Below are 15,402 nucleotides of genomic sequence, written 5' to 3'. Positions count from 1 at the left end.
CATGTTTACAGGTGTTGATTTGTTACATGTCTTTCGTTTCATTCTTGTTTTGTTTGTTGAATAGACTTTTTATTGGTCTTGTTCATATGTATTAGAGATCAAGGACTTTTATCTGTTTTTGTCTCTTATGCATTCATGCAAATTTGATTAATTTATAGTTTATAGCTAATCCAACAGTTCCTTCCATGTTAAGTGAAAAGAAGTGACAAACCATACTCTATGCAAATTTTCTTTTCTTCACTTGTGTATTCGTCTGAATTTGGTTTGACTTCTAAAGTTTATAGCTAATCTGCACCATTGGACGTTGAGTGCTTTATGCTAGTTCCTTATGAGTTATGCTCAATCATTGTTATTAGGTTTCTTGATTAAAATCAAGGAGTTTTATTTCCCTATGAATGTAAGTACATGTGTAGCTACAATCTTGGGCCTTGGACTAAATGTTGTGTTTTATCTTTTGAACAGGTTTCATTTGATTTGACAGAGTATATGGAACAGCATCCAAAAGCATCAAACTGGGGGATTGGGATCTCTAGTTTTAGAAAAAATGCCTCGTTTCAAGATTACCATGGACTCAAAACTTTCAGACAAGTGTTTTTTTTTTTTTTTTTTTTAAATTATAAAATATGTTCCACACTTTGAATTTATTTCTATAAAAGCACCTATCTCTGATGTCCGTTTTTTCTTTTGATGTTCGTTCTTTTTAAATGAGCCACAGTTGTTTGTACAATTTAGGACTTGACTCTCATATGAATAGTTCAGTGCATTCCCAACCAACATCAAGTATTTGCTCAAACCTCTTTTTCTTGATGGTACTAGACCTATCACCATGCGCAGATGATAAACAATAAGTTGAGATTCACTAACATAGAATGCATTCATTTCTAATTGTATCTTTCCTTGCCTTGCCACTCATTCATTTCTAATTGCATCCTTCCTTGTCTTACCACTCATCCATCTCAACATCCTCATTTCAACTACACTATCCTATGACTACTCATTCACTGAAACGTTTTTATTCCTTCCATTGAAAAGCAAAAAAAATCATATTGTTTCCTTTCTTCTATGTTGCCTGCAGAAAACTGTTTTCGGTAGATAGCCTACTAAAGCTGACTACAATCATATACCTTGTGCTGTATTTTGGTAACAAAAATATTCCACCTAAATTTCAAAGTTATTTTACATGACACTACTATATTCTGTGTGAAGTAAATTACAAGAAAAAGTTACCGCTGCATAATTGATTATTTGGAATAAACTAATTCACATATTGATTGATAAATGTGTCAATGCTGTGTATCCTTTGCTAAACCAGACACCAGAAACTCCCTGAAAATTCCAATAAATATCATCTGCATGCCTTGTTTCAAGATTTTTACTATGCATTTTTTCCTTCCCCAAAGGTTTTTTTTTGTCAGTTTCTCTTTTAGAGCCCCTTTCAATATATGATCTTGGTAGATGTATGTTATATATTCCAATCCACTAACGTGGAGCTCAGCCATATGCTTCGTGAAGCTAATTAATTATCTTGTAGTATCCTGAGAGGAAGGAATGTGCAAAATTCTTACAGAGGGAATCAAACAACAATCACATTTTTTTATTCTTCCTGGAAAGTACCAAGGGAGCTAATGTGCTTCTTGCACTGAAAACAGGGAACCTTGCCTTCTTTTTTTTTCTTTTTTTTTTTGGCATAAATATAACAAATGAGTGAACAACTTCTTGTTAGTTTTTGGTTTAACAGGTAAATGTTCTTTGTTGAGTAGTTTTCTCTCTGCTGACAATGGCTTGGACTTTTAAGTAGGATTTGAATGCTTGATTTCCGAATGGATGCACCTTATCCACCAAAAAAAAAAAAAGAAGAGAAAAGATAACTAGTTGTGCTTATTCTTGCATGATCTGTGGATATGTCATATGTATAGTCACTTTGCTCATGGGACCCTAGCAAGAGGCCAACGGCTGTAGAGGCCCTCCAACATTCAAATGCGCGGTATGCTATCAAGTCATCAGCTGTCAAATATTGGCAGAGTGGTTCTCTTTCTATTTGTATGTTTTCTTGAAAAAATCTTGGCTGCAGGTTGGACATGAGATGCAGGTAGCATTCTGTCTCATCCAGAAGTATGTTGATATGCAATCTATTGGAACTAAACTACAGATAATATCCGCATTTTCTATTGAGCATGTGAAAGGTTATATTTATATTGAAGCTAATAGGGAACGTGATGTCATTGAGGTATTTTCTTGCAGATGTAGAGCACTTTCATTTCTTCTTTTTCCCTTTTTACATGCTTTCCAGACTAATTAGGAATGGAACCAATTTTCAAAACAGGTATGTAAAAGGCTTTGTAGTATATATTTTAGTAGAGTGGTGCTGGTTCCGAAAAATGAAGTTCTCTATCTACTTTGTCTTCAAATCAAATCAAGTGAAGTTTCTAAGGGCACATGGGTCCGCGTGAAGTATGGGAAATATAAAGGGGACCTTGCACAGGTATGAGGTGTCTTTTCTTGAGATGAGAATTAGCTGGCTTTCTGCTGGTTTTAAAAGTTCTCTTTTATCTATACATCTTTCTGTAGGTTGTGGCTGTTGATGATGCATGGAAGAGGCCACCGTAAAGCTAATTCCAAGGATCGATCTCCAAGCCATGGCACAAAAATATGTATGTAATTTCTTTCTTCCAGAAAATTTATGTGGCAGTGATTTTGGAATTATGAAGCAACTACTGTTGGTTGCATGCTATTGTTTTCTAACCAACATTCTATTTTGACTTTTGTTTAGCTCTAATCAATTTTATTATTATTATTATTTTTTCTGGTGTGAATATATATTCATATTTCCAGCTACCATTATCAGTGTATATGCTTCCTTTAGCCATTTGATTTGTTCACTAGTTTGCATTTACTTCCTGTTGTGTTTCTGCTTATGACATTATTACTTGTTTTGTGGAATGATTTATATATTTCTAAAATGGATCAATGAACTTGGTGTTTTCGCCATTCATTTGCACAAGCTTTATCACTATTTATGCATGGTAGGCTTGATTCTCTGTTACAATTCTGTATTTTTGTATGTGAAATTTTATTTATTTGTCTTTGGTATTAAGGGAATTTGGAGTGGAATGATTACTGGGATTGCTCTACAGACCCTCATACTTGTAGTAATCACGTGGCATACCCTCAGGAAGAAAGAGGTAAGTGTATATTGCAACACATTTCTATATGCTTTGTTAGTCATCTTTCTTCTTAATGATTTAATTTTCCTTAAGCTTTACTTTATCAGCATAGCTAGATGTTAATGAAATGACTTGAGGAAATGCATTCCCATGCGGCAGGGAGATTCAGTTTTTGAACCTTGTTTCTTTATCTATGCAGAGAAAATAAGGCGTGGGTTTTCATTTACCCCAAAAATATATGAGGTAATGCTTTGATATTTTGGAATGGTTTTCTTTGATTTTTTTCTTTTTTTAATATTAGAGTGTAATTAAATTGAGAGTTGTTGTAGATGCTAATAGATTCTCAACTTTCTAAATCTGTTCCTTTACTACTATTATTGTGATCATTATGTAGAAGATTCTTGCATAGATTCTCAACACATCTTAGATACCATCCAGTTTTATCCATGTCACCTAAAGTAGATCATAGAAATGTAATTAATAAACTAGATTCACCACTGATATTGGTCACGTGTACACTTGAATGTCACGTGTGAAGGGTGCATATGGATGGACCTGTGTGGATAAAACACATGCATCAATTTAGGGCCAATAGATGTAATGGAATTCAAGTTACAACATTTGTTGCCTTGATAGTTTTTGACTTTTTAAGGATAGGATCAAATGATTAATTATTTTCCATGCATCAATTTGTTGAATGCTACTTTTTGACCTTTTTTTTAACATAATTTCCTTGTGTGTAGGATTTTAATCAATTATGCCTGAATTTAGGCCTACAAGCACTTCAACCTTTTGACGCCACTCATGCTATGAGTAGACCATATAGAGGATTTTTATTTATTTATTCGAGACTATTTTTAATTTATTGTAATAAATATTATTTTTTTATTATGAAGTAATATAAAATTTATTTAATATTTAGTTTTGATTGTATTGCATCATTTTTATGTTTCAAATATTAAAAAAATGCAGGTTTTTCAATTGAATTATATATAATAAAAAAAACTAATCTATGCAAAGATTTTCCCGGCGCTTGTGTAGACTTTTAGCGGCGCTTTTATGTTGGCGCTTGGATAAAATTTTGGCGGCGCTTTGTAAACTTATACTGGCACTTCCACAGAAATACCAGCGGCCACAAAAGCGTTGTTAAAGGCAGAATGAGCGCCGGAAAAGTGTATACAATTATCGGCGCTCAGACAAGTGCTAGTGATAAATCTTTTACCGACACTCCCATTTATCAGCGCTTGCCTAGTGCCGGGAAACGAAAACGCCGGCGCTTTTAGTGTTTTTACTCCTCCTTCTAGTGCTAGTTAATGGAAATATGATTTCCTACTAAGTTACTTAGCGTGTTTTTATCGTACCAAGTAAACTTTGTTGGGTCCACCATGAATGTTTGTCTTATCCACCTTTTCCATTTATTTTTACATCTCATTTGAAGGGTTGATCCCAAAATTGAAGCATATCCAAAGCTCAAGTCCACCACACTAAAGGAAACAGTGGGAAGAATGATTTCCACCGTTGAAACCTTACATGGGCCTACAGTTACGTTTATTTGTCATCCAACCTGTTGATAACATCACAAAAACATGGATGAAGGGAAGACAAAAATATCAGCTTGATCCAAAACTTCTGTGGCGCCCCAAGAAATTTTCAATGGTAGACGTTCAATTCACATTGTTTCCTGTGGAACGGTCCACTTGAGCTTTGGTTATGCTTCAATTCTGGTATCAAGCCTTAAAATTATCTAGTAAAATGGATGGATGGAGTGGATAAAATACATAAATCATGGTGGACCCCACAAGGTTTATTCGGTATGCTTGGCGTGCTTAGGGCATTGTGGGGCACACCGTGATGTTTTGGGCATTGTGGGGCGCATCGTGATATAAGTATTTTATATCCAGGCTTCCCATACGTCTTTACATGTCAGTTTAAACCATTGCTTAGGTCCACGACCATAATTCCCTGTAAGCCTTAGCTTCATAGGGCTCACTGTGATGTCTATGTTATACTATTCCATCCATCGATTGCACTAGTCCATGTGAGGATGTGTTCTAAAAAATTCAAGTGGGCCACATCACAAGAAACAATGGTGATTGGATGCCCATTATTGAAACTTGCTAGGGTTCAAAGATGTTTCATATCAGGGTGATATTTGTATTTGACGTCATCGTAGTGGGAATGACATTATGAATGAGATGGCCGGATGGCATATAAACATCACTGTGGAGCCAGAAGTTCCATTTCATCTTCCTATGGTGTAGCCCACTTGAGTTTTGGATTTGCCTCCTTTTTGGGCTCATAAGTTGAAATTAGCTAACAAAAGGATGGCAAGAGTGGATAACTCTGGAGTCATGATGGCCCTACAAATCTCAGTCATAGGGATTACTACAATCCAGCTCACAAGAATGTAACGTCCATGAAGGACTTGATACAGTACTATATAAGTGGTATTAGATGCACACTGCATTCTCAACCTATAAAAACATACACATACATGTACACCCACCTGGAAAAGGTATTATGAGGTTAATCTCTATGGGTCGCACCGTGATGTTCTAGTAATGTGTACCCGACATTCACATCGTACATTTAGTGGGTCCCCTCTAGGTTATGAGATGTCTAAAAATTCAACTGTATCTAAAACTCAAGCAGGCCACGCCATATAAAACCATGTAAAACATACATAAACCATCTAACGACACTGAATGAGGCCCTCTTGAGTTTTGGAATGGCTTGAAATTTGGTGCGTCCCCCTCATCCAAGTGAGACACACACAATGGATGGGTTGAATGTATAAACCACATCTCAATGGGCCCTAATGATCTATCAAGAAGGTTTCAATGGGTGTGCGTCCACTTTGTTTGTGGTGGGGTCCACTTAGTCAAGGATTAGCCAGATTTTTAGGCCCAAGGGCCACCATGGAAGGGTGCACTTGTTGGGGTGGATGTCTGACACACATCATAGTGGGGCCACAGATCTTAATCTTAAAATGTTTTTTTGATCTAGAGTGGGTCGCGGACAGTTTCATGGCCAAGATGGATCAGAAAAGGCCCGGTCGATGACAGAAGTGATCCAGACCATTGGACCTTAGATAAGGTGTATCTCACAATCCGGAATGAGTTATCGGGTGTAAAATAAATGATTTTGGGGTAGAACGAGCTACTTTAGCCAACCAACCCTGCTGTGCTAGTTTGCACAAGCCGGATTTGTGAAATACCCTTGGATCGATGTTCGTTTCCTTATTTTAATTCCGTTTTTACTATAAATAGTAAGTTTTAGTTTGGTTATAACTCTTCATCCATTGGGCTTTAGGAGTTGTGTCCAACATGAAAAGGGCTTAGAATAATTAGGAGAATAGCTTGGTGAAGCTGAATAGGACACTTATTATTTTTGGCCGAAAACCTTGCGCACTATTAGACATCACGACCGTCTATAAATAGTAAGTTTACTATTTATAATAAGTTGCGAATTCTATGAGTTTTAGTTGTAGTTTGCTTCTGATTTCTCTCCCATTGCTTGCTACCCCTAATCAAAGGGTTGTGAACTCATTTATTTAATTCATTAACCAATTTCAAATTTTATAGAATTTATTTTCTATTTTACTTGCTTTCTTTCTTGTGGATTCGAAAAGCCTCTGTGAGGAGTCCAGAGTAGTTCTGTGGATTTGGAATAATTATCCTTGAGGGAGACAGTGCTCGACCTCATCATGTTCATCCCTGCATCATTTTTTCAATATATACATGCATGCACACACATACAGGAGAGCATCCCCTCTCTCTCTCTCTTTTACAAATCCACATGTCTCAATGTGTGGGTTCCACCGTGGATAGCCTCATGCATCTCCTTAGCCCTCCTCCAGAAATGCACATTCGCTCCCATCCTTCTCCTCCATTTAAGATAGATTATGAAAAGACCTAATTTTGAAGGATCGACATCAAGAATCATTCAGCTGGGTGGCATTGATCAAAGAAGTGATTTTGTGTAACATCCTGGATTTTCACTGTTTTGGATTTCCAAAAATCCTTAATTTTTTTTAATTAACTCATATTATCATTTACTGACCATTAACACTCGATGTTAGCTTATACACGGGTGGACCAGTCTGGTCGTGATTGGACCGAGTGTGGGCCGTCAAGCCGATAGCCCTTTTACACTTAGCAACAGCCCATGCGGGCCATACAACGACCAAGGAAGGTCAGAAAAACCTAAAAAAAATTAGGGAAACATAAATCTTACTGGGCTTGTGGTCCATCGCGGACCATGGACTCAGTGGACACCTAGAAATCAAGTTATCCATGCCGCCCCAACGGCACTTGCAAAGTGCCATTCACCTCAGCCTACTGGACTCAGAATCTAGCACTCTTAATTGAAACTGAGACATTAGGCATTTCAGCTGTCGAGTTTCTTCTAAATTTATGGTGAGGGCCTAAAATATTTTTCTACACCCGCCCACAAAATTTAGGACCCGATCGTGAATCGGTGACCATTAATCGCAAATTGGACCGTTGCGGTAAAACCCCGTATCATTTGCCCTCAAATTTTGCATTGCCATTCATCAGGCCATGGAGTACCTGTCCTATAAATTTCGTGACTAGGGACCGATCAGAGCAACCCCGTTACTCTTTTAGCTTAAAACCGACGGTTTAGAGTAAGCATGACCAAATCTCTACTTTCACTAGTTATAAATAGGCCACACTATGAACATAGTTAATCCAAACCCTAATCATTGCCCACGAGAAATCTCACTACCAAATTCATTTCAGAAATGCCCCGATTCTCCGAACAAGCTCTAGACCGCTCATTGGTGGGCCACTAGTTCCAAAACTATAGAATAATGTCCGTTTTACTGGGCTTGACGTTCATCATGGGAGTCAGATCTAGTTACTGCCCAGAACCACTCAAATTGAGCTAAAGGACGAGTGCATGAGAAGCGCAAATACCCCAAAGAAAGGAGTTGGAACTTAAGTGAATTGGGTCATCAACTCTTATGTAAAGTTGAGGATTTCGAACCGTCAGTTTATGACCAAACTTCACCCATGGAGTGAGGATATTTCCCTGCTCATATCCGTATAGCCGCGGCCCCGATCGACTATCGACGACCATTGAACAAACTTCTCATCATATCTGTCGATCGACACATCCAAATGGTGGGCCGATCATATCCATACGTAGATCATCACTAGGGCTAGCTATCCTACGGTGTATATTGACTTGTACACCCCATAATGGGCCCTAGAGGCTAGAAAAATCCTCCCATAGGGTTAGTATAGTAAAAACCCAACACTTGGGGCCATTAGCACTAAATTTGGCATTATAAAAGGGCCTCATTTGGGGCACCCCTCTTCCCATACGATTTTCCATCTTTAAAGGGGAGAAAGAGAAAAGAGGGAGAGAGTAAAGAGAGAAAGAGGGAGAGAGCAAGGAGAGAAAGAGAGAGTGAAGGAGAGCAAGGGTGGACCATAGATCGAGGTGGGCCCAAGGGAACTCAATCTTGCAACTCCCTATCCCTTCTCCAAAGGAAAATCCTACACCACAACCACAAGAATCGTTCCATTGATCGTCTAGGTAAGATCCCTCATCATTTTTTCTTAAAACCTTTGTGTTGAGAAGGGATTGGCATAAATTTCTAACATGCAAATGTGTGCTTTAGGGATTCCGGCCGATCGACCCCAGATCCACCCTCCTAGGTCGTTTCCAAGATCTCAACGATTCATGGGTGCAGACTATTATCCTTAGGTGGCCTAGCACCAATTAAACCATGAGTTTAATGATTTTGTTTGTTTGGGATGCTGTATTGAAGAATCTAGAGAAAATTTAGGAGTTGCTTAGTTTATTTGGGAATTACATGAAGTTGTATGCCTTGTTTGATTTCCTTCTTATGATGTTGATTCTTGCCTCTCACATGATTTAGTGTGGATGATTACATGCTCATGTTGTTTGATTTTTCTCATATGTGTTGCTTCATAGTATGTAGAATTCATTACTCTTGTATAATTAATCCCTTGAGGTGTAGGAAATGCTTAACTTCCTCCCCAATCCACACCACTCACATGCACCTTGTTCATGATGTTGTAGCTTGCTTGTTAGGAGTATTTGAATCATATGTTGAGATGTATGTGAACATGATATTGTTACGCTAGTTGATCACCTTAATGGTTGGCATGTTATGAATCGTTCTCAAACTTTTGGGTTAGTCAGGAAACACGAGGAGAGATGGTAGTTCCATTGGTAGGGCTACCCTGAGGCTAAACCCCTTGGATTTGGGCGGGTGCGCTTGGGCGGCAGTAGTTCGACTACATGGGCCTTTTACACTCGTTGTTGTTCATCACGTGCTCGCTTGACTCGTGCGGTCTAGCCTACTTACTGACCAAACTTGTTTGTTAACCCTGTATGCTCATATATGTATGAAACTTGGAACACCTTACAACCGTTGTAGCCCATCAATAACAAAATTAAAACTGGTCCACCGCCTTGTGAGCCGGGCATGGTGGAATGGGACACTGTGTTCGAGCTGTCGGCCTATGCTGGGGTGCCGCGCCTCCCCGTAGTGACCGTGAGCCATCCCTTTCTTTCGGCACTCCCCATGTGCTTGGTCAGGGATGGGGAACCCGACGGGATCAAGGACCGCGGGGCCTCGACCTCACATACTGGGGGGTCTCGGCCTCGCAACTAGTTCAGGGTATTTGATATATGGAGTGTATCAGATTTTCCAACCTGCTGGATGAATGGAATTAACTAAGAACTTAGCTAACATTATCATCGTATCGCACTAGCTAGGTTGGTGACTTGACAGTCGAGGTCGCTCTGAGGGAGTGTTGGTCATCTGCGATCGTTAGATGGAGTCGGTCGAGGGAGTGTTGTGGCGAGGGCATGCATCATATCATCTATCATGCATATGCATTAATAAGATTAGTTAGGTATTTATGAATGATTATTTTTCATTAAGTTCACAATGTAATTGATGCCTGACACAACTTGAGATTAATAGTACCCACTGAGTTCATCACTCACTCCCACTCTGGTACGGTGTTTTAAAACACCAACCAGACTCTCCCGTAGATGCAGGAGATGCAGATTTCAAGGAGCTTGGCGACGCATGCCGCGAGGAGGAGGACGAGTTCTCCTACTTTCAGTTGATGAGCGGGTTTTCACCGGCTTAGTAGATGGGGCGTTGGACCGCTGAGTAGTGGACTCAGCTTTATTCTTTTGGGCATACTATTCTTTTTGGTGATTTTGTTGGGTAACACTTGTGCGGCCCATTATACATTCTTTTGGACTTATATATATACTTGATCTTTTTTATTTCAGTAGACTTGTGTGTTTGTGCTTCATGTTTCAAGAAATTTCAGGCTACGCATTTAAACTTGATTTAAGCGCATATTAATGAAAACCGGTTATAAATGACCTCGGGAACTTGGGAGTCGAGTGTATGTATGACCCCCAATTTTCAGGGTGTTACATTTTGATTGTAGAATTTCAATTTTATATGTTTAAAAACTTGGTAATATCTACACGGTGATCCTCAAAATAAAATTATTAGATCTGATTTTTTAAAAAAAATATATTTTGTTGCTTTTTAAAAATCCTAACATCATGCACATTGGGAAGGTCGGTATCGATCTAAAAATTGTTAAAAACAAGTTGGTAGGAAAGTCCATTTAAGAAGTGAAGATCCATGTGGTAGATTTCGTAGTAAAGTATCTTTATAATAACATCATCCTCGATGTTGGCCCTGAAAACATCAACTCATTTCAATAATACATAAACATTTTGATGTAGAGAGGGTCGCGGACAGTTTTTCATGGCCAAGATGGATAAAAAAAGGCCCGGTTGATGACAAAAGTGATCCAGATTGTCGGACCATAAATCGGGCATATCTCGCAATCCAGAATGAGTTATTAGGTGTAAAATATATGATTTTGGGGTAGAACGAGCTACTTTAGCCACCCAACCCCACTATGCTAAGTTACGTGTTGAGGGTCAAATATTGCATATTAAACCTCAATTATTACCTGATTTTATGAACATAATACTGTTTAACGTCCTATTTTAATTGTGTTTGTATTGCAAGGTGAATTTATGAGCTTGGACTGAAAAATGATACTAAAAGCATGAATTTAATGCTCCGAAGTCACCAAGGCAAGGGACAGACCCCAGGGGACCAAGATTGAGGAATTTACATGCTAAAGATTCGAGAAAATCAAGTAATTGAAGTCCAAGAGGCCTGAAAATCATCCAGAATTCAAGATCACAGGGTTCCTACCATCCGTTCACCTCGAAACTTTATATCTGACTTGGGGACCATAAATTAACCATATATGTCAAATTTCAACCATGGGATCCTTATGAAAGTGGCCCAACGGACAGATTAGACCATAAATCATCAATCTAGGGCCTATCGGATATCTAGATATGCTTCAATTTTAGTCTCAACCACTTAAATGGGATGGCACAACGAATGGACGGAGTGGATTTTATATATACATCATGATGGACCCCACATGGCCAGTATGTGTACACCATGTACACGACATTGGTTGTGCACTGGACTAGACAAGACGGTCAGCGGATGCTGACCCGTCTTTTTCTTGAGCCAGAACCAGCGGACGGATGCACGTCTGCCGGTTTTGAGTAGTGGGGCCCACCCATCATCCAAACGGATGATCTGGATAGTCCATATGCTCCAAAGGGGGGTAAGACCCTGGCCATGATGGCCTTTTGGCCCCATGCAAACGTACACGTGTGGATCACCAGAAAACGCATGATGAACGGCGAGTTGATTTGATACAGTGGACCACATCAAAACTCGACCAAAGCCACTTCTTTCAGACTGGTTTTTCATTAGGAATCTAAGGAACAAGGTGGATTTATCAGAAAACATCACTGTGGGGCCCAACGAACACATCAGCGAATTTGCATGCGTAAGTACGTCGGGGAAGACTAAAATTTTAGGAAAGCAGCCCACCATCGTTGATCGGATGGCTGATCTAGACCGACCATCATGTAGGCCATCCAAAAAAGACCCAGGGTACATTGTTTCTTTTGGAAAGAAAGCAAGGGAAGTGGGAAGTGTCAGCCTGTTTCTTGGCTACGTAAACAACCTTACACAGAGGCTTTCTTGGCTGCTCAAGGAAAGCACCGCCCTTTGCTACGTAAAAAAAAAAACCCATTCCACTGTCCTGACTTCTATATAAGGGGTGAGAAAGAGAGCTTTGGGGGACCATCTTGAACGTGAAGAAGAGAGAGAGAAAGAGAAAGAAAATGGGCGTTGGCTGGCTTTGGCTAGGAAGTTTTCTTCTTTCTTCCTTCGTTATTCTTTGTTTTGCTTCTTTGATGCTAGCCTCATCATGTCTATGACAGGTTAAGCCTCTTAGCTAGGGCTAAGGTGTGAAGCTTGTAGTATGATGAGAGACTTTTTGTTTATGCTTTTTGATTCATGTTTAAATTGAACAGATTTTGATTCTAGTTTGATTATAAGGAATGCCTTTAGTTTTTAATTGTTTGTTGTGACTTAAATTACAATAGATCTGTGATAACTTTGAGCATGTTCTTTTCATTATTATGATTATGAAGTTAGGGGGCCCTGTTGTTTACCATCGTCTTTTAGGCATGGTTGGATGATGGAATCCTTCCTAACATTCATAACTCTCTTAGATTGGTAGTGGATTGGTTAAATTCTGTTGTTTACTTTGTCTCATGGGCATGGTTTTGTGATGGAATCAATTCTAAGCCTCATACCTCTCGTCTCTTGAAAACTGGATCAAAGGAAGTTCAAATTTGATTTTTAAGGTTATATCTTCCAATTGGATGAAGATGAGACTCTGATTCCAGTTGTGTTTATGAATCAAGCATAGATCTCCCTGATCTCTACAAGTGTATCCTTGGCACCCTAATTTCCCACCTTTGAATTTTACAAGTTTTATTCTAATATTTCACCATTATTTCTCTTAAAATTTTTTGATTTAGATTACATCTTCTTCTAGTTTTAGTTCTAGTTATTTTTAGATTACGTACAAGGTTTAGTCCCTGTGGATTCGACCTTGGTCTTACCGAGATTATTACTACATCGCAACCTTATACTTAGGGTGTGAAGAAGTTTTTAGCACCGTTGCTGGGGTTTGACCATTACATTTTTCTGAAATTGATTAGTTTTAGAATTAGGTTAAGATTAGGATTTTCTAACTTAAGTTTAGGTTTTTCTGTTTAATTTTTTTTTGGAAACTAACCTAACTTTCTAATTTTGTAGGACTCTGAGATAGACTTTCTAAATTAGTAATCTCTTTCTAATTCTTCTATTTTTTAGGATTAAGGTTTTAGTTTTTTATTTTTAGAAAATTTCTAATTCTAGGATTTTCTTTTTAGAAACTTACTTTTTAACTTTAGCTTTAGAACTTTCCTAATTATTTTTAGAAACTTTCTATTTTTGGTTTTAGAAAATTTTCCTTTTTAGAAATTAGTTTACTGCCTATTTCTATTTTAGGAACTTTTTAACTTTAGAATTTTTATTTTTAGAAATTAATTTCTTTTGTTTTCTTTTGCAGGATCTTAAAATAGGAACTTCTAATATGGTAACTTCCTTTTAACTTCTCATCCTCTTACTTTCCATACTGTTGTGTAGGATCTTTTCTTTTATTTTTCTTAAGATTAGATTCAGAGTTAAGGTTTCACCATGGAAGAGTGGGTATATCAATATGCTGAGATGGATAAGAGATATTGGGGAAGGATGTATAATGATTATGATGGAATTCAACCTCTATCTCAAGATCTTTCTGAAACCATTATCGAGAACCTACTTGAATATTATAATCTATCGGTTAAGAAGTCCTTACGCGATTATAATTATGGGAATAAGGACTATTATCAACCATCATATTCTCCCACCTATGATCCGTATGATTATAACCAGTGAAAACATCAAAATTGGGAAGATGAACCAACAACATGTTATAATGATTATTCTCTTAGATCCCCTGCCTTTGAGATCCAACTAGAAACAATCCAAGAGAATTTAATTCAAAATTTCTTCCAAACTCTAAAGCTCAGCCAGCAAAATACACTCTAAAGATTACAAGAACTTAGAAAAGATATTCAACAGTGGAGTTCATGTGATGCGATTGTGGAAAACTCTAGAATTTGGAATGAGGAGTTGAATTCCATTAATGAGCATATGGTTCAATTTCTCGATGAGTTGATCTCGATGATTGTTCAAAAGAATAGTAAAGAGACATAGATATCTTTCAAATATAATGATGATGGCACACTTTACTCACACGACACACTTAGTTTTAATGATGAGGGAGAGGTTAGTTTATTCAAACCTCCACCCAATTTAAGAGTAGAATGTGAGGGAAGTAATCCCATCCCAAGTGTGTACTGCACTGAATTGGAAGATGATGAGTATTGGGATGACGATCATGAATGTGCAGCCCAAATTCTTTTAGAATCAATCTCGAGTTTGGTCTAGGTCAATGATTAAAAGGTACAAGAAGTGGTTAACCACAATGATTTACTCCACCTAGCTGACATGACTGATTTAAATGTGGAGGATGGGCCTCTTACAACCGACCCTTCTAACTCTTGTAAGACATGTTTGGACCACTTCCCTGAATTGAATGATAATATGATTCGGGAGAGGGACAAGTTGCTTGATATGACTCTGAAATTTGAAACCACCCAGTTGAGGCCACCATCTGAGTTATACACTTTTGACAATTCAATGCCTCTTCTGAGTAGTATCAATGAACAGAGTTCTCAGATCAATACTTCGTCTACTGACCTTCAATCTGTCTGTGCAGGGCTGGAGCAAGAGAACATACCTTCATCTACTTTTAAAGACGATGGAGTCCTGAGCATCTCATTTTAGATTTCAATGTGGAAAATAAGTCACTCTCAGCTGAATTTCTTAACTCTTTGGACAATTAGTTGGCACACTTTTCAGATTCGAACGATCTTATCATTAAAGAAATAGTGGATGCCTCGCAAGAGAATATTTCAGCAATTGTTACTAACCGAGAGAACCCTTATTCAAAAGCATCTCCTTCCCCAGATCCTGAACATTTATCATTAAAGGAGGAGGAGCTGAAAATTGAACTGAAGTTTGAAACTTTGGAATGTGTCGAGACTACATCACTTTATGGGATTTTTTCTGAATTTTATCTACTTGTAGTCTCTGATTCACCATGGAATACTAACATTGACACTTTTTCTGTCACAGGTGAATCATATATCCTTTGGATAC

The 15,402-nt window shown here is 38.1% G+C and overlaps 1 long non-coding RNA gene across 1 annotated transcript; it reads left to right on the top strand.

Moving 5' to 3' along the window:
* Positions 1-1,103: 1,103 nt before the first annotated feature.
* On the top strand, positions 1,104-3,560 carry LOC131220411 (uncharacterized). The gene is made up of 3 exons (XR_009158568.1): positions 1,104-2,323; positions 2,419-3,182; positions 3,258-3,560. It is a non-coding gene; the product is annotated as an uncharacterized LOC131220411 (long non-coding RNA).
* Positions 3,561-15,402: the final 11,842 nt, after the last annotated feature.

This window comes from Magnolia sinica, chromosome 12 (genome assembly GCF_029962835.1).
Source record: "Magnolia sinica isolate HGM2019 chromosome 12, MsV1, whole genome shotgun sequence".
NCBI lineage: Eukaryota > Viridiplantae > Streptophyta > Magnoliopsida > Magnoliales > Magnoliaceae > Magnolia > Magnolia sinica.
Note: the sequence above shows the minus strand (reverse complement) of the source record. Positions and strands in the feature narration are given on the sequence as shown.